Source organism: Chiloscyllium punctatum, chromosome 10 (assembly GCF_047496795.1).
Source record: "Chiloscyllium punctatum isolate Juve2018m chromosome 10, sChiPun1.3, whole genome shotgun sequence".
In the NCBI taxonomy this organism is placed as follows: domain Eukaryota; kingdom Metazoa; phylum Chordata; class Chondrichthyes; order Orectolobiformes; family Hemiscylliidae; genus Chiloscyllium; species Chiloscyllium punctatum.
The window spans coordinates 73343740-73366282 of NC_092748.1; the positions used below are offsets into that span (position 1 = coordinate 73343740).

At 41.2% G+C, this 22543-nt stretch overlaps 1 protein-coding gene across 4 annotated transcripts in view; it reads right to left on the reverse strand.

The window, feature by feature from the left end:
* csrnp3 (cysteine-serine-rich nuclear protein 3) overlaps window positions 1–22543 on the reverse strand; it is a 232378-nt gene that overhangs the window by 80662 nt on the left and 129173 nt on the right. For 3 of the 4 annotated variants that reach the window (XM_072579508.1, XM_072579507.1, XM_072579510.1), the window contains one exon: window positions 13532–13631. The gene's annotated coding sequence lies outside the window, so the exon portion shown is untranslated. Of the gene's footprint in view, window positions 1–2866; window positions 2995–13531; window positions 13632–22543 lie in introns of all 4 variants that reach the window. The other variant, XM_072579509.1, reaches the window with a different exon arrangement.

A 22543-nucleotide genomic window follows, 5' to 3' on the forward strand; every position in this document is an offset into this window, starting at 1 on the left:
ACTGCCAAAATTTGCCTTTCTCCAATTTAGAACTTCACCTTTTAGATCTGGTCTGTCCTTTTCCTTCACTATTTTAAATCTAATAGAATTATGGTCACTGGCCCCAAAGTGTTCCCCCACTGACACCTCAGTCACCTGCCCTGCCTTATTTCCCAAGAGTAGGTCAAGTTTTGCAACTTCTCTAGTAGGTACATCCACATGCTGAATCAGAAAATTTTCTTGCACACACTTAAATTTCTCTCCATCTAAACCCTTAACACTATGGCAGTCCCAGTCTATGTTTGGAAAGTTAAAATCCCCTACCATAATCACCCTATTATTCTTACAGATAGCTGAGATCTCCTCACAAGTTTGTTTCTCAATTTCCCTTTGACTATAATACAATCCCAATAAGGTGATCACCCCTTTCTTATTTCTCAGTTCCACCCAAATAACTTCCCTGGATGTATTGCCAGGAATATCCTCCCTCAGCACAGCTGTAATGCTATCCCTTATCAAAAACACCACTCCCCCTCCTCTCTTGCCTCACTTTCTATCTTTCCTGTAGCATTTGTATCCTGGAACATTAAGTCGCCAGTCCTGCCCATCCCTGAGCCATGTTTCTGTAATTGCTATGATATCCCAGTCCCATATTCCTAACCATGCCCTGAGTTCATCTGCCTTCCCTGTTAGGCCACTTGCATTTAAATAAATGCGGTTTAATTTATTAGTCCTACCTTGTCCATGCCTGTTTGACTTGCTTCTGTTCTCAACTGTTCTTGAACAAAGCACAGCCTTCCCAATTTCTTTCCCTACCAGCATGAATATTTATCCAAACAAATAAGAAAGTATTTTTTGAAACAGGGATAGAATTCCAAATCAGTAGAGGTGGATCCAGAAATACTCCCTTAACTTAATGATAGTCACTCTCACTTTAGAGTTAGCAGATCATGCATTCAATTCATGCTCCGGAGGCTTTAGGACAGAATCTTATCTGAGACTTGAATCAGAGTATAGAGGGAATACTACAGACCTGCCATGTTACAGATGCAACATTAAATGGAGGCCTCAGCTACCTTCCCAAAAGATTGCCATATCCCAAGAAGAAATGCAAGTGGGGTATTCTCCAGATGTTATGGCTAATATTTACATTTCAATCAATATCACTAATACAATTTATCTAATCATGGATCTCATTTGAATTATTTCGTTTGATTTCGTTTATTTGTTGTCACATGTACCGAAGTGCAATGAAAAGTTTTGCTTTGCGAGCAGTACAGACAGATCATAGCAAGCAAGGACATACAGATCATACGGTGCTCAGACAGAGCAAGAACTTAGAATTTAAGTTTAAAAGGTGAAGAATATTGTAATAAATGTAAGAATATGATATGATTGCTGTAGAGAGCTTGCGAAGAGCCGCTTGGTGTCAGTGCTGTTTTGAAATGATGGTTGCTATTTGTGATTTTGCTCCTGCACATAAATTTGCAGGTTTCTCCATTCTACAATACAAACTTTTTGTTGCCTGTAAAATAATTTGGGACATATTTGGGCAAATTTTGTTTTCTTCTTTCTTTACATAGGTATAATTTAAACATAATATAAATTTTTAGCGCTGCGCTTGGAAAAATATTGTTACTCCAATTATTATGTTAAATCTTTTACACTAAATATCAGGTCAATATGCTTTTGAATCTGAACACAGCTATTTTCAACAATATGGTTGTGATCTTAGTTGAATAATGAAAACATAATAGCTTCACATTATATGTCAATCTCAAATGATTCTATATTAAGTGCCTGTATGGCAAAGAACCGTCCTTGCATAGAAATGAAACAGACCCAGGCTGCAGACAAAGCCATCAAATCATGTAGTGCTTTCTGAGACATTTATATCCTTATATAGTTTAACTATTGAGCAGAGGCCAATAGCTGCCTCCCTTTTCACATGTAAGAGCATCAATGCGGTCACTTCAGATTCAAGCTGCCAATTATGGTAGCTTGTCAATATAATAATATATACAGACACAGGTATAGGTGATGGCATCCACTTTAATAAATACTCTCAACCATATAAAACATTGTTCAGAATATATATTTCTATTCCCTGTAATAGTATTATTACTTAAAATTATATACCTCCAATTCTCTACTTTTTTCAAAACAACCCCAAGGTCTCACCACATACTGCGGTACTGTTCCGCATACACTGGCAGTTCTACAACACCTCACGTAAATGATCATTCTTCACAGTAAATCTGGACAGTGAATATCAGCTGGCTATCTGGTCTTAGCACATTCCTTTCAAACATTTTCTTTATGTTCATAATAGCAGGCATTCTGGCACAAATCACTGGACAGCAATCAGAAATGGATATGCTGCCTTGCTTCCCCAACCCGAAGGAAACTGAAATTAGTTGTCAAGACCCATCTGTTGTCCCAGTTGAGAGAATCACACAATGACAGCAGTGTAATGTTATTAACTGTTAGTCTGTCACATTTATAATCTGTTGTCAAAAATGTTGAAAATCTTAGACCTGCCTTTAAGATTAGATGGCACACAATCCATGATCATGAAAATACATGAGATTTGATTCTGCCTACATGATTTCTGAAGCAGGACAGCTGAAAAGCAAACCTAAAACATCTCAGCAATAGTATTACAAACAACAGTATGCTCCATTATTACATTTCATGTTATAATCACATTAAATGTTTTCACGATTATAAAATACTCACTTCCTTAGTTATTGTACCAGATCCTATGGAATATTACATTATTTCACATTAATTCTACATCAGAACTTTTAAATAGGACATAAGTATTTTAAGCAGTTTGTGTCAGGAAAACATTTATTAATATTTGACTGTAACTCGAATATATTACCATTTTCCAGGTTAAAGCTGCTATCATCTATTTGCTTGATTGACTATTCCAGATTTTCATTCCGACACATTGCCAGCATCCTATGAGCAAACATCCCTCATGTCCTGCATACGCTCTAGTTTTCTTCCCTAGAAAATGCCAGAGGCATTGATAATGAAAAATATTTCAGCTTCCAAGACCTATAAACTTGTTTTTGTTAATTTGTAGAATTGCATGTTTGGAAAAATTCCTCCTGTATTCAGCAATTGAGAGACAGCACACTGTGCAGTATCAGAAGTATTTCCATTATATACTAAGACTAACTGCAAATACATTTTGATCTGCCTGTGTATTGCTGTCATATAAAGCTCATCCATGATCACATTGTTCATTGCATTGGCTAGTACTAAATAGATTTCTTTCTCACCTGTTCAACATTTTGGTAAACTTCGCTGTCATGATTCCTTACGATTTACATGTCAGGTTTACTTGCATAGTTTTACAGAATACATCAACTTTAAAGGTGTCACAATCTAGACAGTTTGATTTCTGAATTGGAGGTGGGGGTGGGTGTGGAGAAACAGAGGGGGTGGTGCAGACAAAGATAACAGGGGGTTGCAAAGAAAGAGAGAGGGGATGCGGAGAAAGCGAGAGAAGGGGTGTGGAGAAAGAGGGGTGGAGAAAGAAAAAGAGGGGGTGGGGAAAGAGATGGGAACAGTGGGAACAGGAAAAGGAGAAAGAGAAAATCTGAGGGTATATCGACTGAACTCTCATTGATCCAAATACCACTCTAGCCAGGGACCATGGAAGAAAAGTAAATAAAAGCAAAATTGCACGTTTCTGTCAAAGTTTTAAAAATAATTTGTTCCCATTTTCATGTCTATTGGTCATGTTTTGCCAGTTTCCCTCTCTTCTGCTCGATTCTAAAATTTTTAAAGGCCCTTTACACTTAGAGCCATTAGAAGTGATTAAACTGAGATCAAAGCGATCAAAAGCAAAACACTGCAGAACTTCAACTAATACCACAAAACGTGTTAACTTATCTTCTGTGGCATGTTTATTTTGAGGTGTGCTACTAGACCAGAATTTTCTAGCATTCACTGGTCTTCAAAAATAAAAATATACATTGAGAGAGATGCTTTGGCATGGTAAGGATCTATGTAAATGAAAGTAGGATTGAAGTAAAATGGTAGACATACACTTCAAACTATCACATTAAATTGTTAGTGTTATGAATGACTGTCAAAAAATTAATTTCACTTCAAAATGAGGATAGAATTCATGAAGCAAAGCTGCATCTTGCTTTCAATTTTGACACTTGGAAGAATTTTCAGTTGCAAACATGTTTCAAAGGATTTTTGCTTTGCTTTTATCTCAAGAAATTTGAGTCGAAGAAATTAGTTACAATAAGGTAAGTACCCTGACACTGGAAAAAGCACATCAAAAAGTACCAACAAATAGCCCTGGTCAGAGGGTGACACGTTGGCTCAGAGGTTAGCACTGTTGCCTCTTAGAATCAGGGTCCCAGGTCCAAATTTAGCTTCGGGTGACTGTCTGTGTGGAGTTTGCACATTCTCCCTGTGCCTGCGTGTGCTCCCTCTGTTGCTCCAGTTTCTCCCACAATCCAAAGATGTGCAGGTTAGGTAGACTAGCCATGCTAAATTGCCCATACTGTCTCGGGATGAGCAGGCTAGATCGGTTAGCCAGGGGAAATGTGGGGTAAACAGGGCGGTGGGGGGGGGGGGGGGGGGGGTGGGGGGGGGGGGGGTGGGGTGTCTGGGTGGGGTGCTGTTCCTCTTCAGAGGGTCAGTGTGGAACTGATGGGCCAAAGGGCCTGTTTCCACACTGTAGGGATTCTATGAGGTGATTTGAGGTTCACAAGAATAGCAAGGTAATTAAACCTCTGAAATCCGCCACCTCTTTCGTCAACATCTCACCACTCACCCACCACCTAATTACTCCCTTCAGTCACCTCTTCCAACATGACGAGGGCATGCTAATTCATCGCCTTTGCAAAATAATGTCACCAATGACATCACCAGTCAGATTTCCTCCTGCTCACCATTTTATTTCCTGGTGGGTATTTTGGAAGCCAATTAAGAAGGTGCAATGTAATTTAAAACTTGACTTTGACATTCAGAAAAACATACCTAAATATCAGCTTTGTCTAACGATCGACAGAAAACCTGCTTTGAAATTGGGAAAAAAAAGCTTCTATTCTTTTCATCTCAGGGAGTACACCTTTGCTAAAAGAAAATCTGGAACCAAGATGAATGTTTGACTGACTTGAAAGCTATTGAATTGAATTTATTGTCATGTGTACCGAGGCACAGTGAACAACTTTGTCTTGCAAGCAATACAGGCAGATCACAGAGTAACATAGATAAGTAAATAATAGGTAAACAGCAGCAAAAACAAAAACACAGGTGCAGGCGAATGTTAAGAGTTTGTGAGTCCATTCAGTATTCTAACAACAGTAGGGTAGAAACGGTTTTGAAATCAGCTGGTGTGTGTTCAGACTTCTGTACCTCTTCCCGGATAGTAGAGATTAGAGAAAAACACTGCCAGGGTGGGATGGATCTTTAAGAATGCTGGTGGCCTGATAGGTAGCGTCTATAGATGGGAGTTTGGCCTTTGTGATTGTTCGGGCCGGGTTCACCACTCTCTGTAACTGTCTCCGACCTTGAATAGTACAGTTGCCATACCAGGTAGTGATACATCCAGACAGAATGCTCTCAATGGCAAACCTATAAAAGTTGGCAAGGGTATTCACTGTCATGCCAAATTTCCTCAGCAGCCTGAGGAAGAAGAGATATTGTTAGGCCTTTGTAACCAGTGCGTCTACATGAAAAGTCCAAGAAAGCTTGTTGTGGATAACCACTCGCAGGAGCTTGAAACCCTCCACTTGTTCCACCTCTGTGCTGTTAATGTGTAGGGGGGCATGTGTAACATCCCGCCCAAAGTAAATAATGAGTTTTGCTGGCATTGAGAGCTAGGTTGTTCTCAGTGCACCATTTTTTCCAGGTCCGTAGTCTGTTGTGTCGCCATCTGAGATTCAACCGACGATGGTAGTGTCATCAGCGAACTTGTAAATGGCATTAGTCTGGTATTTGGTGATGCAGTCATGGGTATACAGTGAGTACAGTAGGGGACTGAGTATGCACCCATGAGGGGCTTCAGTGTTGAGTGTTAGTTAAGATGAAATATTGTCCCCAATCATCACTGATTGTGGCCTGTGGGTCAGGATCCAGTTGCACAGAGTGGGGCTTAGTCAGAGATCACTAAGTTTAGTAAGCAGTCTCGAGGGAATTATGTTGAAGGCTGAACTATAGTCAATGAGTAGGATTCTTACGTAGCTGTTCTTTGTGTCAAAATGTTCTAGGGAGGAGTGAAGGGCAATTGATATGGCATCTGATGTGGATCGGTTAGTCCGATAGACAAACTGGAGTGGATCAAGAGGAGTTAATTAATGCCATGACCAGCCTTTCAAAGCACTTTATGACCACCGAAGTTAGGGCCACTAGGCGGTAGTCATTGAGACATGCTGCAGGAGTCTTTTTCAGCACAGGGATGATGTTGGCCCTCTTGAAAGAGGACGGTGACCTGCTGCAGGGAGAGGTTTAAGATGTCCGAGAAGATCTGTATCCATGAGGGAGTCTCCTGCTTGAGTTTTGGCCTGTAAGCCAGGAGAAGCAGCACTGCATTGTGGTCGGTGTTCCCGAAATGAGGGCGGGGGATGAAGCAGAAGGCATCCTTCACAGTGGTGTAGCAGTGGTCCAAAATGTTCAAGCCACTGATGGGGCAATAGACAATAGGTGCAGGATTAGGCCATTCTGCCCTTCGAGCCTGCACCACCATTCAATATGATCATGGCTGATCATCCTTAATCAGTATCCAGAGTGTCCAGAAAACATTTACAAGGATGGAGGGTTCGAACTAGAGGTAGAGGCTGAATAAGGTGGGACTATTTTCCCTGGAGCATTGGAGGCTAAGGGTGATCTTATAGAGGTTTATAAATTTATGAAATCATGAGGGGTGTGGATAGTATGAATAGCCAAGGTATTTTTCCTAGGGTTAGGGAGTCTTAAATTAGAGAGTATAGTTTTGAGGGGAGAGATTTAAAAAGGACCAAAGGGTTAACCTTTTTTCATTGCATGGATTTGCATATCCTTGGGCACCCTCATGGGACCCAGCTATGCTTGCTTCATCGTAGGATACATGGAATAGTCCCTCTTCTGCAGCTACACCAGCACCATCCCCCACCTCTTCCTCTGCTACACTGGTGGCAGTATTGGTACCACCTCACGCACCCATAAAGAGACTGAACAGTTCGTCAACTTCACCAACACCTTTCACTCTGACCTCAAATTCACATGGACCATCACTGACACATACCTCCCCTTCCTGAATCTCTCCATCTCGGTCTCCAACAATTGACACAACACTGGCATCTGTTTCAAACCCACCGACTCCCACGCTATCTGGACTATCTCCAAGCCCCCTCCTGCAAAAACACAATCCCTTACTCCCAATTCCTCCCCCTCCATCAATCTGCTCCCAGGATGAGCAATTCCACTTCAGAACTTCCCAGATGTCCACCTATTCAAGGACAATTTCCCCTTCCATGTGACCAACGATGCCCTCCATCACATCTCCTCCACTTCCCGCACCTCCATCCTTGAACCTCAACCCTCCAACTGCAACAAGGAAAGAACCCCCCAATCCCCTCCTTCCACCCCACCAATCTCTGGATATCCTCTGCCATTTTCGTCACCTATAGTCAGACCCCATCACCAAAAATATATTTCCCTCTCCACCCCTATCTGCGACCCACAGAGACCATTTCCTCTGGGACACTCTTGTTATTTTAGAAATTGGAGAAACTGATTGCTAAACCTGTTTGCAGATCTTCAATGTCACAACATAGTCAAGGATGAGGCACCCTCAAGCCATAAAAATGGTTGGCACTGCTGCCTCACAGCACCAGGGACCCAGGTCAATTCCAGCCTCAGGCGACTGTCTGTGTTGAGTTTGCACATTCTCCCAGTTTCTGCGTGGGTTTCCTCCGGGTATTCCATTTTCCTCCCACAATCCAAAGATACGCAGGTCAGGTGAATTAGCCATGCTAAATTGTCCAATGTGTCAGGGGTGAATATAAGGTAGAGGAATGGGTCTGGGTGGGTTATTCTTTGGAGGGTCAGTGTGGACTTGTTGGGTCAAAGGGCCTGTTTCCATACTATGGAAATCTAATCTTTTTTAAAAAAACTTACAATTAATAGCAAACAAAGGAGCTTAATGTTTTAGAGGTATAGAGCAAGCATTCACTTGTTGCCAGGACTGCATCTGCAGTATAATTGTCCATAAATCCACACATTAGTGCTAAGTCATTCACCTTTAAATCTGGCCGATGTCAAGTTCTTTCAGGCTTGAAAAATTCTAATAATTTTATCAAACACAATTGTTCTTTTGTAAATCAGTTAGTCTCTCTGTGAGGATTTTCTAATATTATTTAAGTGTATTTTTAAGATTCCCTTTATAATTGACTCCAGCACTCTCCAGATGTTTGGCAAGCTGGCTTGCAGTTCCTGGCTTTTCTCTCTCTCCATTCGGGTCCAGCAGTGTTTCATTTGGTAACTTCTAAACTGACAATGAATCTATGGAAGCTTGGAAAAATCATAACCAATGTATTCACTATTGTTGCAGGTTTGGTAGCACTTGGTTCCTTGTGATTCTCCAAGTCTTTTGTTTCTTTCATGGTATTAATTTATTTACATTCCTCACTCTTATTGGCCCTTGGTTATCTTTTATTTCTGCAACATAATTTATGTTGTCTACTATGTAGCCAGACACAAAATACTATTTTAAACATTCCTACCATCCCCTCATTCTCGCGATAATTCTCCTGTCTTTGTCACGAAGGGGCAAATTTTTACATTAGGGACTTTCCTTTCAAGTTACTTGTGAAAGTTCTTGCAAGCTGTTTTTGTATTCCTACCTATTTTAGTCCACATTCTGTAAGCTCAGTTGGCTGGAGGGCTGGTTTGCAATGCAGTGTAACATTACAGTACAGGTTCAATTGGCTGAGGTTACCATGCAGGTCCTGCCTTCTCAATTTCACCACTCACTTGGCGAGAGGTTAGGTTAACTTCGGTTAAGTTACCACCAGTCTAATAAGAGAGTGCAACTATGGCAACTTTTACCTTTACTCCATATTCTATAACCTTTTTCCCTTCATACCTACATCATTTTTGCCACTCTTTGTTGATTTTCATATACTATAAACATAATTAAATGAATGATTTCCTATAGATACTTATACTTTGACTACTTCTCAAACGTTAGGAACTATAAGGTTGACTTTACAAACAATGGATGGAGTTTCAGCATTAGAAATGTCTTTTATAAAGTCATCTTCACATTTTTAAATTTTCTTAGTATGTCCATTTTGCAGGTGACAACAACCATAACTGATCTTGAGAGGACAGCCCCTTCAAGAAGAATGGTAAAGATAATTTGTTGACTCTGAAGACATTTGTTTGAGTGTCTGCTGCCTAAGGAGGTTGCGATTTCAGACTTGCAATATGTTATGTGATAGTGCTCTAACCCAAGTTTTCACTTTATGGGTACATATTTATTTCAATGGTTCGACTGAAAATCCTAACAAAGTATTTTCTACAGTGTGCCCATGTCTTCTAGACAGAGAATATTTCACAGCATATAAAACATGAATGGCATATATATCTATACACGTATTTATTTCTATAACGAATGTTATGCAGCTTTCCTGACCTAAATTCGACAAGAGACGTGAAATATAAGGGCTACATTAATGCAGATTGAACCTCTCCCTTGCTACGGCACAACATTTTTACTGCTCACTTTACAGGCAGAAACAGGAGCAATTCATGTAATTGAAAATCACATTTGAGTTGCGAGAGTTGCAAAATAATAAAAACTTTAAAAGACAAACACAGTAGGAAAACTTCAACAAATCTCTTCCGTTTTGTCAGTGCAAAAATACTAAAATAACAATACATAAGCTCGTAAGGTACACAGCAGTTATGTAAAACGTTCACCATACTGTGCCAAAGATCGGCATATTTTGTTTTAAGTGTTAAAGTGTGTGGTGCTGGAAAAGCACAGCCCGTCAAGCAGCATCAGAGGAGAAGGAGAATCGACATTTCGAGCATAAGCTCTTCATCAGGAATCTCCTGCTCCTCGGATGTTGCCTGACTGGCTGTACATTTCCAGCACCACACTCTTCGATCCTGATCTCCAGCATCTGCAGTGCTCACTTTCTCTCTCATTTTGGTTGAAGCTTCACTCTGATCAAAATGGATGAATTGCCAATATCAAGGAACACATTTATTGAAATGAGGACAAGTTGATATATGTAGAGATTTCATTCTACCAGATTACATTGTTAATTGATTTTTCTTCTAACAACGTTCTCTGTGAAAATAAAAATCTCAGTTGCCTGTGCTCACTAAAAAACAGACCTTCAATATATACTGCTTACTTATTCACTTATCAACCACTGAACTGACATGCAAAACACTTCAAAAATAGAAAAAGGAAGTTTTATTTTAAGAAAAGCTAACACAATTATTTCATTTCTTCACTTAAAGAGCGTATATTTTTGTAATACAGAATATTCATAACCTACTGGTAATTTAAGAGGAATTATTTATGTAAAGGAGCTCCTGAAGTATTGCAAATTAACAATTTTTGATGCACCAAAAAAATGTTTGTCAAATGTTCATTGATTAGAAACTTTGTCATTAAAGGCAAAGGGGGTGTAAGTGATTGATGCCAAGAGTGTAAAGTAGCAAATTAGTAAATGTCTCACTGCACCTGATCACAGTTCACAGAATATTTAACAATTCAGTCACTTTTTGGAGACCTGCTTTCTCTTGTCATTACTGCCTGCACTTGAATTGAAAAATCTTGGTAATATTTCCAACTCAATGGAAAAAGAACTGGCACAGAATATAGCATGCTGCTAATTTGCCATGAGACCAATTTTACTCCTTTCACGTGACACTTGCAGTGCAACAGCATAAAAATGGTATTGAGGTCTGTAAAAGGTCAGCTTTCGCTTCATTTTTCTTTGCTTTCTCTTTTCAAAAGTGAAGGATTAGTTCTTCTGTCAGAAAGCTAGGTTGCTCCCACAGGTAAAGCTTCGATGTACTGCATGTACTGCAAGCTGTATAATAAACTGAGAGATGCTGAACAAAGGCAGCCGAGCATTACGGAGAATTTAGTCAAAATACAATATCGGGTGAGTCAATTAGGGTCTGGCCTGTTCCTTTTTAGGTTACATAATCATACTACCTGCAAATTTAATGGCACTTTTTCAAAATATTAATTTACTTAAGCAATGTGTGACTTATGCAACCCATATGCTGTTGAAACAGAATGACTGTATGTATTACAACACATATGGCACCAATGCCTGTCAAAGCAATTAAGAAAAAGAAGCCAAAAGCTATTCATATTATTGTATCAGATTGATGACACTCAGATTTTAATCTATTTTTAATCTTCCTTCATATAAAATGACATTTTAATTGTCTTTTCAAGTTAATCTGACTGGAAATTCAAAACACAAGCCCAACTACACCATGATTAGCAATAGGAAAATTCAGACAAGCTGTTAGGTATTAACCTATTCCTGTTTTCAGTATTCCTATAAGTCACTTCACATTGTTAGTCACAGAGGACATAACCAGACTGAACATCATTGGAACATCATTGCAGTTCTGGTAGTGAGTGAATGACAATTTTCAGTCATATTTTTAAATTTCACTTTATACCAGATAAATTTTATTTTATCTTTCTGATCATTCTCTACAGATTCTCAAGAAAACAGTTTAATTTTGTTTTATGGCTGGGTAGTGTCAAGGCAGACAACTGCATGCTTCAGCAACAATATCATGTCCCCAGTCCACTTCACTGGATTGAAGGTCAGTTAATAGGAGAAGAGGGCCAGCAAAGCTTATGCCACTAAGAGGTGCCACTTCTCCTGGTGGGGGAAATGTACAAAAAGAAGCAGCAGTAGGCCTTACAGCCCCTCTATCTGCTGCACAATTCTATACAATCACAAGTGTGACCTTAAATCCATATTCCTGCCTCCCCTTTTTCGCAGTCAAGAATCTGCTTACTTCTGCCTTAGAAGTATTTAATGATCCTCTATTGTCTGCTCTTGGAGGAGATGGAGTTTCAAAGACTCATAACCCTAAGAAAATATTGATTCTCATCTCCACCGTAAATGGGAGGCCCCTTGGTTTGTAAACTATCTACTACTTTAGTCTCTTCCACAAAGGGAAGCATCTATTTAGAATCCACCATGTCAAGTTCTCTTAGGATCTTACGTATTTCAATTAAAAACAATTACCTTTCATTCTTCTACACTTTTTTTGTAAGATAATCCCCCTGCAACCCAGGAATCTGTTGAGTGAACCTTTGCTGAACTGCTTCTAACAAACTTGCATCCTTTCTTAAATAAAGGAGACCAAGATTGAACATAATATTAAAAATCTGGTCTCACCAGTGCCAGGTATAACTGCAGAAAAACATTCCTACTATTATATTATATTGTCCTTACAATAAACAACACATCATTTACAGTCCTAATCACTTGCCTGCTAATTTATTGTGATTCATTCCACAAGGTGATTCAAATTCCTGTGTAGCTCAGAGTTCATCAACCTCACTCCATTTAAATAATATGCAGCTTTTCTATTCTTCATGTCAAAGTGGAAAAATTCACATTTGGCTACTTTATACTCCATCTCTCAAATTTTTGCCTAGTCACTTAAATAATATCCCTTTGTTAACTCCATATGTTCTCTTTACAGCTTAATCACCCAACTACCTTTTGAGTCATCCGTAAATTTAGCAATCATGCATTCTGTTCCATTAGCAGAGTTATAAATCATATATAAATGGAGGCTCCAACACCAATCTCAGGTGTGGCATCTTGCCAACCCAAAAGCAACTCACCATCTTCTACCTGTTCATCAACCAATTCTTTATCCATGCTAATATGTCACCCATACACCATAAAGTCTATTTTTTGTTTCATAACCTCTTAAATTGTACATTGTCAAAAGCTGCCTGGAAATCCAAGTACAGTACATCAACCAGTTCCCCTTTTATCTATGTTACTTGTTATTTTTTTTAAAAAAGGACTCTTAAAAAATAGTCAAGCACTATTTCCCTTTCACAAACCTATTTTTTCTCTGCTTGGGTGCATTGAAGATTTTCCAGATCCCTGCTATAACCTCCTTAATAACAGATTTGAGTATTTTCCCTATGACAGACATGAGGCTGACTTGCCTGTGGTTTTCTGTTTGCACTCTCTTCTCTAAATAAATAGTTGTCGCATTCACAGTTTCGAATCTGATGAATTTTACCAGCATCTGGGAATTCTGGAAAATTTAAGAACTTGATGCACCACTGTTACAGCATTCAAAGAGGTAGACATGCAACCTTAAAGGGGCTCAAGTGCTCTGAAGATGATTTTAGGAAAGTCATTGGTCTTCAACACGAATTATTTCTTGGATTTTAATTTGCAATTTCCCCCTCTACATGAAATCACTGTCCCAAATAAAAGTGACTCACCTGCAAAATAGTTACAGCTTGAAGTAGGTACTTTATTGATAGGTCTTAATATGCACTCACCTTGAAGGTCTTTTAAATGTTAAGCTCATGGAGATTTTCTGGCTAGGTCCTGATTTTCTTTGCCATAATTCTTCAGATCTTGGATTCTGTCTCAGTTTAACTAAGAAAATAAAGGTTAAAATTAGCTAAAAATCTGGCTCTTTGGATTAGCAGTAAACTAATCACATTTTAAATGCTCCAAAATAGCTTGTCAGCACTATTCATCCACACAGTAGCTGTTTAATTTTAAACGTTTCCTTACAAAACTCTTTAAAATACTTGCAATTTCAAATTAGCATACTGCAGTTATGCTATAGGAAAATACCTTAAAGGCAAAGACAGAAGTAAACAAGGCAGCTGATTTAAGTTTTCCAGAAGTGAGTCATTGTCTAAATACTCATGATGAAGACTGTGAGCATGTAACATTTACTTCAAACAAAACTTGCTGTTGCAGTATCCTCAAGAGCTTATAACAGCCCAGATATGATTTTTTGGTCATCAAATCACTGAAATACTGATCGGCGAGATGATTATTGGTATAAGATGAGTGCGTGTACAACCTTGAGATTTCCAGATAAAGTCAGCCAAAAGAGTTCAGTAGGAAAGCGAACCTCTTTGATCAAGATTATCAACAGATGCAGAGAAATTGTGAATGAGCATGGTGAGAAGTGACACTGGCTGAATAACGTACAGCATTAGCTCCAGAATCTTGCTGCAGTACAAAAATAAACGTAATGACCCTTACCAGAAATGGCAATATTCTTAAATCTTGCAAACTTTCTGCACTGTGCAGAAAGGACCTATCATGGTCTCAGCGCTACTCAAATTCCCTTTCACTGCTTCTCATTGTTGGCCACAGGCCAACAAGATAGATGTTACGACACCTCTGTTTCCAAGCAACTAGCCTTTGCAGCTGGAATCAGCATAGATACAGGATGGATGTAATATAAAACCATCATAGTAGCTGACTAGCGCTACATGTGTTTCTGGACATCACATGCTAGATTAAGATTAATAGAGTGGAAATGCTTGCAATCCGTGAAGGTAATTATGATGCATACAGAAACCCACAAAGCAACCAGGGTGCAGTGAACTGCCCTCCAGACTTGCAGCAACCCTGAAACCTGTACGAACTGCAAAACATCATTCCACTCTATCTACAGGAAAGTAACAAAACAGATCATTCTTATAAATGAGTTCCCAATCATCTGCTTATTACGAAAATAGATTGATGACTGCGAGAATTGTACACCATTCCACTTTAGTTGAACAATCTGTGATGATAGTGGAATCTATTAGAGAAAGAATGCAGCAGATAAATGTAAATGAAATAGATTCTGTTGAAAAGGGAGGAAAGTGAAATAGCATAAGTAATTAACTGAAACTGTAAATATTCACAAAGTTGGAGTTTGATAGAATTTAGCCAGCCTGCTGTGTGGATACTATAACATAAAGGAGTAGAACGAGGCAATTTGACTCATTGAATCTGCTCTGCCATTCAATCATGGCTGAAAAGTTTCTCAACCCCATTCTCTTGCCTTTGCCCCATAACCGTTAATCCCCATGTCAATCAGGAATCTATCTATCTCTGTCTTCAATACACTGAGTGACTTGACCTCCACAGTTCTGTGGCAATGAGTTCCACAGATTCACTACTGTCTGGATGAAGAAATTCTTCCTCAATTCGAAAGGTTGTCTCTTCACTTTCAGCTGTGCACTCGGCTCCTAGTCTCTTTTACTGGTGGAAGTATCTTCTCCATGTCCACTCTAACCAAGCCACTTGGCATTCCGTAAGTTTCAAATCAGAACTCCCCTCAATCTTTGACACTTTATCGAGAATGGAAGACTGGAGGTTGGCTAACATGGTGCCTCTGTTTAAGAAGGGTGGTAAGGACAAGTCAGGGAACTATAGACCAGTGAGCCTGATGTTGGTGGTCGGCAAGTTGTTGGAGGGAACCCTGAGGGACAGGATGTGCATGCATTTGGAAAGGCAAGGACTGATTAGGGATAGTAAACATGGCTTTGTGTGTGGGAAATCATGTCTCACAAATGTGATTGAGTTTTTTGAAGAAGTAACAAAGAAGATTGATGAGGGCAGAGTGATAGACGTGATCTATATGGACTTCAGTAAGGTGTTCAACAAGGTTCCCCATGGGAGACTGGTTAGCAAAGTTAAATTTCATGGAATAAAGGGAGAACTAGCCATTTGGATACAGAACTGGCTCAAAAGGTAGAAGACAGAGGGTGGTGGTGGAGGGTTGTTTTTCACACTGGAGGCCTGTGACCAGTGGAGTGCCACAAGGATCGGTGCGGGATTCACTACTTTTTGTCATTGATATAAAATGATTTGGATGTGATCATAAGAGGTATATAGTTAGTAAGTTTGCAGATGACACCAAAATTGGAGGTGTAGTGGACAGCGAAGAAGGTTACCTCAGATTACAACAGGATCTTGATCAGATGGGCCAATGGGCTGAGAAGTGGCAGATGGAGTTTAATTCAGATAAACGCGAGGTGCTGTATTTTGGGATAGCAAATCTTGGCAGGACTTATACACTTAATGGTAAGGTCCTAGGGAGTGTTGCTGAACAAAGAGACCTTGGAGTGCAGGTTCATAGCTCCTTGAAAGTGGAGTCGCTGGTAGATAGGATAGTGAAGGAGGCATTTGGTATGCTTTCCTTTATTGGTCAGAGTATTGGAGTTGTGAGGTCATGTTACGGCTGTACAGGACATTGGTTTGGCCACTGTTGGAATATTGCGTGCAATTCTGGTCTCCTTCCTATCAGAAAGATGTTGTGACAATTGCAAAGGTTCAGAAAAGATTTACAAGGATGTTGCCAGGATTGGAGGATTTGAGCTATAGGGAGAGGTTGAACAGGCTGGTGCTGTTTTCCCTGGAGTGTTGGAGGCTAAGGGGTGACCTTATAGAGGTTTACAAAATCATGAGGGGCATGGATAGGATAAATAGACAAAATCTTTTCCCTGGGTTGGGCGAGTCCAGAACTAGAGGGCATAAGTTTAGGGTGAGAGGAGAAAGATATAAAAGAGACCGAAGGGGCAACATTTTCACACAGAGGGTGGTACATGTATGGCATGAGCTACCAGAGGTAGTAGTGGAGGAGAGTACAATTGCAATATTTAAAAAGGCACCTGGATGGGTATATGAATAGAAAGGGTTTGGAAGGATATGGGCCAGGTGCTGACAGGTGGGACTAGATTGGATTGGGATATTGGTTGGCATGGATGAATTGACCGAAGGGTCTGTTTCCAAGCTGTACAGCTCTATGACTCTCCGACTATGAGCACAGACTCAGAATCCTCAACTTCTCCTCATATGACAAGCCCTTCATTTCTGCATTCATTGTTGTAGAACTCCTCTGGACCCCCTCCAACACCAGCACATCCTCCCTTATGTGAGGTCCAAAGTTGCTCATAATATTTCAGATGTAGTCTGACCAGAGCTGTATGCAGGTTTAGCAGTACATCCCTGCTCTTGCATTGTAGCCCTCTTGAAATAAATTACATTTGCCTCCAAACTACCACCTGAACACACCTTTTAACTTGAAGAGAATCCTAAATAAGGATTCCAAAGTTTGTGTGTTTCAGATTCCTGAAGACTTTCCCCATTTAGAAAATAGTCAATACCTCTATTCTTCCTACCAAAGTGCATAACCTCATACTTTCTCACATTGTATTCCATCTGCCACTTCTAGGTCCCACCCCGTAGCCAGCCCAAGTCATAATGCAGCCTTCCTCAACCTATCTCTATGCCATCTGCATATGGAACAACAATGTCCTTAGTTCCTTAGTTAATATGACATCCAGATCATGAATGTATAATGTGAATAGTTTGATCTCCACACGGACACCTACAGAACTCCATTAGACACCCAGCTGCCATCATGAAAAATACTTTTTTATCCCTACTCTCTACCGGGCAACCAGTCCTCCATCCATGACCTAACATTGCCCCTAACACTGTGAATTCTTATTCTGCGTAGCAGCTTCCTGTCAAAGGCCTTCCAGAGATCTGAACAGATCACATCCACTGGATCACCTTTAACTAACTTGCTCATTACCTCCTCAAAGAATTCTAATAGATTTGTCAGATATTACTTTCACTTCATGAAGGTATGCTGACTTGGGCCTATTTTACCATGCACTTCCAAGTACTCCATAATCCCATCCTCGATGTGAAACACAGCATGGACTTCCTGCTTTAGGACTGCAATACCACAATTTTACCATTTCTCCTTTATTTTGCGAATTTATGTTTAAGGTTTTCTATCTAGGCATCGTTATATCGAAGATGACACCAGAAATAGTGACATGCTATACCTTTTGCCCACTGGATATAACAAACTACTCCATCTTCAAACCTGCTGGTGAGGAGCTATCAAAGCCAGCTCAGGTGTCCAGCAATAGTGATGTCATCAAGCAGAGCAAGCAACCAAATTCTAACAGGCTGGAAACTGGAGAGCAATATATGCAGAATTTTCACGATCAAGTAAAATGACAAAGTTTCACATTCCACAAGTAAAGCTTTTTCTTTCTGGGGCACTGAAGCTTTTCAGCAGTACTTAAGGAACTCATCAATCCATCTATAACACGTATTGAGGGTTTTTTTTTTGCAGTGATTTTGCTGTTTTAAACTATTTTTCTTTTTCTTAAAGTGAACAGACACTCCTGTTTCTTTTTTTCTTCTTTTACCCCCACACTACCGCCAAACAGCAGTAGGGCTTATTTTACCCCCTGCACCCATGTTGTGTGTGTGCAGGTGTGAGACACAGTGAAAGACACAAGGTGCACAAATCTTTATTTAGTTTCCACCACCAGGAAGAAAGGAAACACCCAAATGGCCAGTGACAAGCAGTGCCCTTCACATCAAAGGGCAACGCTGTGTGATCAAACAGTGAAGGGGAGGGCAGGGATTAAATCAAAATAGAATTGGATAGGGAAATAATGCACTCCACTCCCTGCAGCGCCCACTCTTCCTTAATGACTCAAGGGTGTTGGTGGAGACCGCATGCTCCTTCTCCAGAGACACCAGGGCTCTAACATAACCGCGGAAGAGGGGCAGGCAGTCGACCCTAATGACCTCCTCCACGGCCTGCTGCCTCGACCTGTTTATGGCCAGTTTGGCCAGGCCCAGGATCAGACCCACAAGGAGGTCTTCAGACCTGCCCTCCCTCCTCCGTACCGGGTGTCCGAAGATCAGGAGCATGGGACTGAAGTGCAACCAAAAACAGAGGAGGAGCTCTTTGAGGAAATCAAAAAGGGAGTGCAAACGCCCATACCCAATATACACATGGTCCACGGGCTCCACAGCACCACAGAACAAGCAGTTGGGCTGGGAGTCCGTGAACCACCGCAATCTGCGGGTACAGGGGACCGCTGCATGCAACACCCTCCACCCCAGATCCCCGAGAGAAAGAGGTAGGACTCCCACATAGAGAGCCCTCCACTGGGTTCCCCACCGCCCGGTGGAAAATGGGCACGCCAAGGTGTGCCCGGGCAGTGGATGAGGGAGAAGAAGTGGACAGTGTGCAGCAGCAGTCTATACGGGGCCCGCCTTTTTATGTCCTTACAAGGGAACAAACTAAAATTCCAGAGGCGGCTCAGGTTCCTGGGGGAGTACGGGACCTTGGGGTCGATGTGAAATTCCATCCGGGCAGGGGTTAGCGCAGACGGGATTCCACTGCACACATGAGAATCCTCCAACTGGTGTACTACGTTGGTGCCGAGCACCGCCGTTTTAAGGCGTCGAATGGCAGTGGTCATGTGCCGAACGTCTACCGCTGGCCCGCTCACTATATCCTGCAGCAGCATTCAGTCCAGGCCCCCGCCACCCAGCGTGTCCCCAACCCTTGTCATCCTCGCCGCCACAGTCCTCCCCTCTGCCAGCCACTCGAACCCGTGAGTACGGAGGTGCGGATTCCTGAGCAACGGTTCCCTGGTGACAGCCGCTACTCCTGCCGGAAGGTAGGGGCAACGCGATTCAACCATGTTCCAGACAGTGATCAGGTCCTGGTAAAAGACAGGCAGCGTCCTGAGGGTGGCCTCTAAACCGTCACGGTCGACGAACAAGAGCTGCGTGTCTTAGTTGAGGTTATGCACTTGGCAGAAAAAGTACATCGCCAGGGCGCACCACCTAGGAGGAGACATGACAAAGGTATCGCTGCAAGGTTTGATGGCGGAACGTCACAGCCTGGGTGCGAACGCACACCAGCGACTGACCACCCTCCTCAATCGGGAGACTTCGAACCTGCGCAGTGACCCAGTGCATCTTTTTGTCCCAGAAGAAGTCGACCAACATTCTCTGGATGTCAGTGACAAAACCAGGAGGAGGGACCAGCCGGTACAATAGACAATAAGTGTAGGTGTAGGCCATTCTGCCCTTCGAGCCTGCACCACTATTCAATATGATCATGGCTGATCATCCTTAATCAGTATCCTGTTCCTGCCTTATCTCCATAACCCTTGATTCCACTATCCTGGAGAGCTCTATCCAACTCTTTCTTAAATGAATCCAGAGACTGGGCCTCCTCTGCCCTCTGGGGCAGAGCATTCCACACAGCCACCCTCTCTGGGTGAAAAAGTTTCTAGTCATCTCTGTCCTAAATGGTCTACCTGTATTTTTAAGCTATGTCCACAGCATGGCAGCCACCAGCTGGTTTATGACCAGCACTTGACTCCTGTAAGATAGCACTCGAAGCAGTCCTGTCCAGGGGCCGAGGCGAGCCGAGACTTTGGCCTCCAGCTCCTGCCAGTTCGCTAGCTAGGATTCCTCAGCCAGGCTGAGGTAGACCCCCAGGTAGAGGAGATGGGTGGTTTCAGTGTTTTTATACTCAGACTAATAGTTTAACAGAAAGGTTTTCATCAATTACTAATTTGTAATTGACTGCAGTCTGGCTTCTTTTGCCTGGCAGCAAAGATTAGATCTGTCTGAAATCAAGTAGGACCTCAGTATCCAGGTCCTGAGCACTATTTTTCAAGTTCTCCAGATTGCCCCTCTCCTGCAAATATCCAATCAGTAATTTCCAAATTGAAGAATTGGCATTTGACTAATAATAACAGGATTGCCCAGTTCTCTGGCATTTGGGAATGCACATGGCTGGTGAGGAATTTGAGAAGTCTAGTGTCTTGCCTGATGCAGGTGGTTGAGCAGTAGTGTGATATTCCTCATTTTCCCTTTCTGTTATACCTGGAGAAATATTATGCTGGTGATAGGGTGATGAGTAACTGAACAATGGTTATTGCACAAAAACATCTTCTCTGAAACAATTAAATACATGTCTCAAAATGTACTTCTATCAAACTGCAAGCAGAGGCTGTGCCAGATCATGAAATTTAACTGATTTTATGTCTCATGTTTATAACGCAGTTACATTTCGCACCTTGAATAAATTACTCTTTAGATAAAAGGAACATGGATTGATATGAAATAGTAAATCTTCCTTGCATGTATATAATGACAGGCCACTTTATCACTACTATTATATTTAATGATGAGTAAGACAAAGTAGTCCTTTCACAGGGTATACAGATAATTCAAATTAGTTTGGCCCAAGGACACACAAGCTGGCAATCCATGTGATAGTGCATCTGCAATCAAACCAGATGGTTGTGTGTTTGATCACTGAGGCTGCCTTTCACTTAGGTTTGCAGGCATCTACTTGTTAGTTGGCATTGCAGACTATCATGGAGATGGGGAATTGCTGTACCAGACAGCTCCCTCTGCTGTGAGGACGAACTGTTGCCCTATGAGTTCCAAAAGCATCTACCACCAGCAAACTGACGACCACCACGTACAAAGTTTTAGAGGGGGCTAACAGTCAGAAAAAGAAAATCAGTTATATATTTCCAACATGTTTAGTGATGTTTTACACACCTCTGGAGCACATCAGACTTGAACCCAAGTTTCCTGGCTCAGAGGTCGGAACACTGTGTTACAAGAACCCTTTACAACATTAGATAGAGTGTGGACTTCTTTTCCAGACAGAAAATAATAAACATTAACATATAGTCAGAGGCAAAAGTAATTCTTCAAAAGAGTTTTCCTATACCAGCCAGTATCAGAATAGAATAGAAAATAGAATAGAATAGAAAAGAAAAGAATAGAATAGAATTTGTTGTCATATTCGCTCAAATGAGTGCCTCTCGGCACCATCTTAGGTACAGGTACTTTAAGTGTCGTCACTGAATTGAAATACAGGTCATTCTACTATAACATGTGTTTCATTAATATGAATTCGTTGTAACGCAATTGATGAATTGGAGTTAAAAATCACACAACACCAGGTTATAGTCCAACAGGCTTAATTGGAAGTACACTAGCTTTCGAAGTGTCGCTCCGAAAGCTAGTGTACTTCCAATCAAACCTGTTGGACTATTACCTGGTGTTGTGTGATTTTTAACTTTGTACACCCCAGTCCAACACCGGCATCTCCAAATGATGAATTGGAGGGCACTGTTTCTAAAGCGCGTACTTTTAAAGTGTATATTGGTTATAACGTGGTTCCAGCCCCATTAGTTTAAATGGCACTGCTACTGCACGATTTTCATATAACACAAGATTACACGAGAACGGGATTATCATGTATAGCAGATTTAGTAAAAAAGCAGATTATTGTGGAAGTACAGAGTTTAAAAGACCAGAATGAGAATAAAAAAATGTCTTTAAAGTACTCAAGTTATGGTCTTTTTCCAACATGAATCGGTGCCTGCCATGCTTCAGAACACAAGGCCACGCAGCCTCCATCAGGACTCGCTCGGCTCCCCGCTCTGGCCCGCAAAACATCCAGAACTTGGCCTAAACACGCTGCTCTCATCAGGGCTCCAACCACAACTCATCTCCCTCCATCTCACCACCATTCTCCAGGTACTTTAAGAAATTAAAAGTTGTGCGTTGTTGCGGGGGGCGGGGGGGCGGGGGGGAAGCATTTTCCTATTACTTAGCAAATCAAATCAGAATTGGCCTGGACTGCATGCTCGAAGGTCACCTAGGGTCAGGCCAGGTAAGGACAGCAGTTT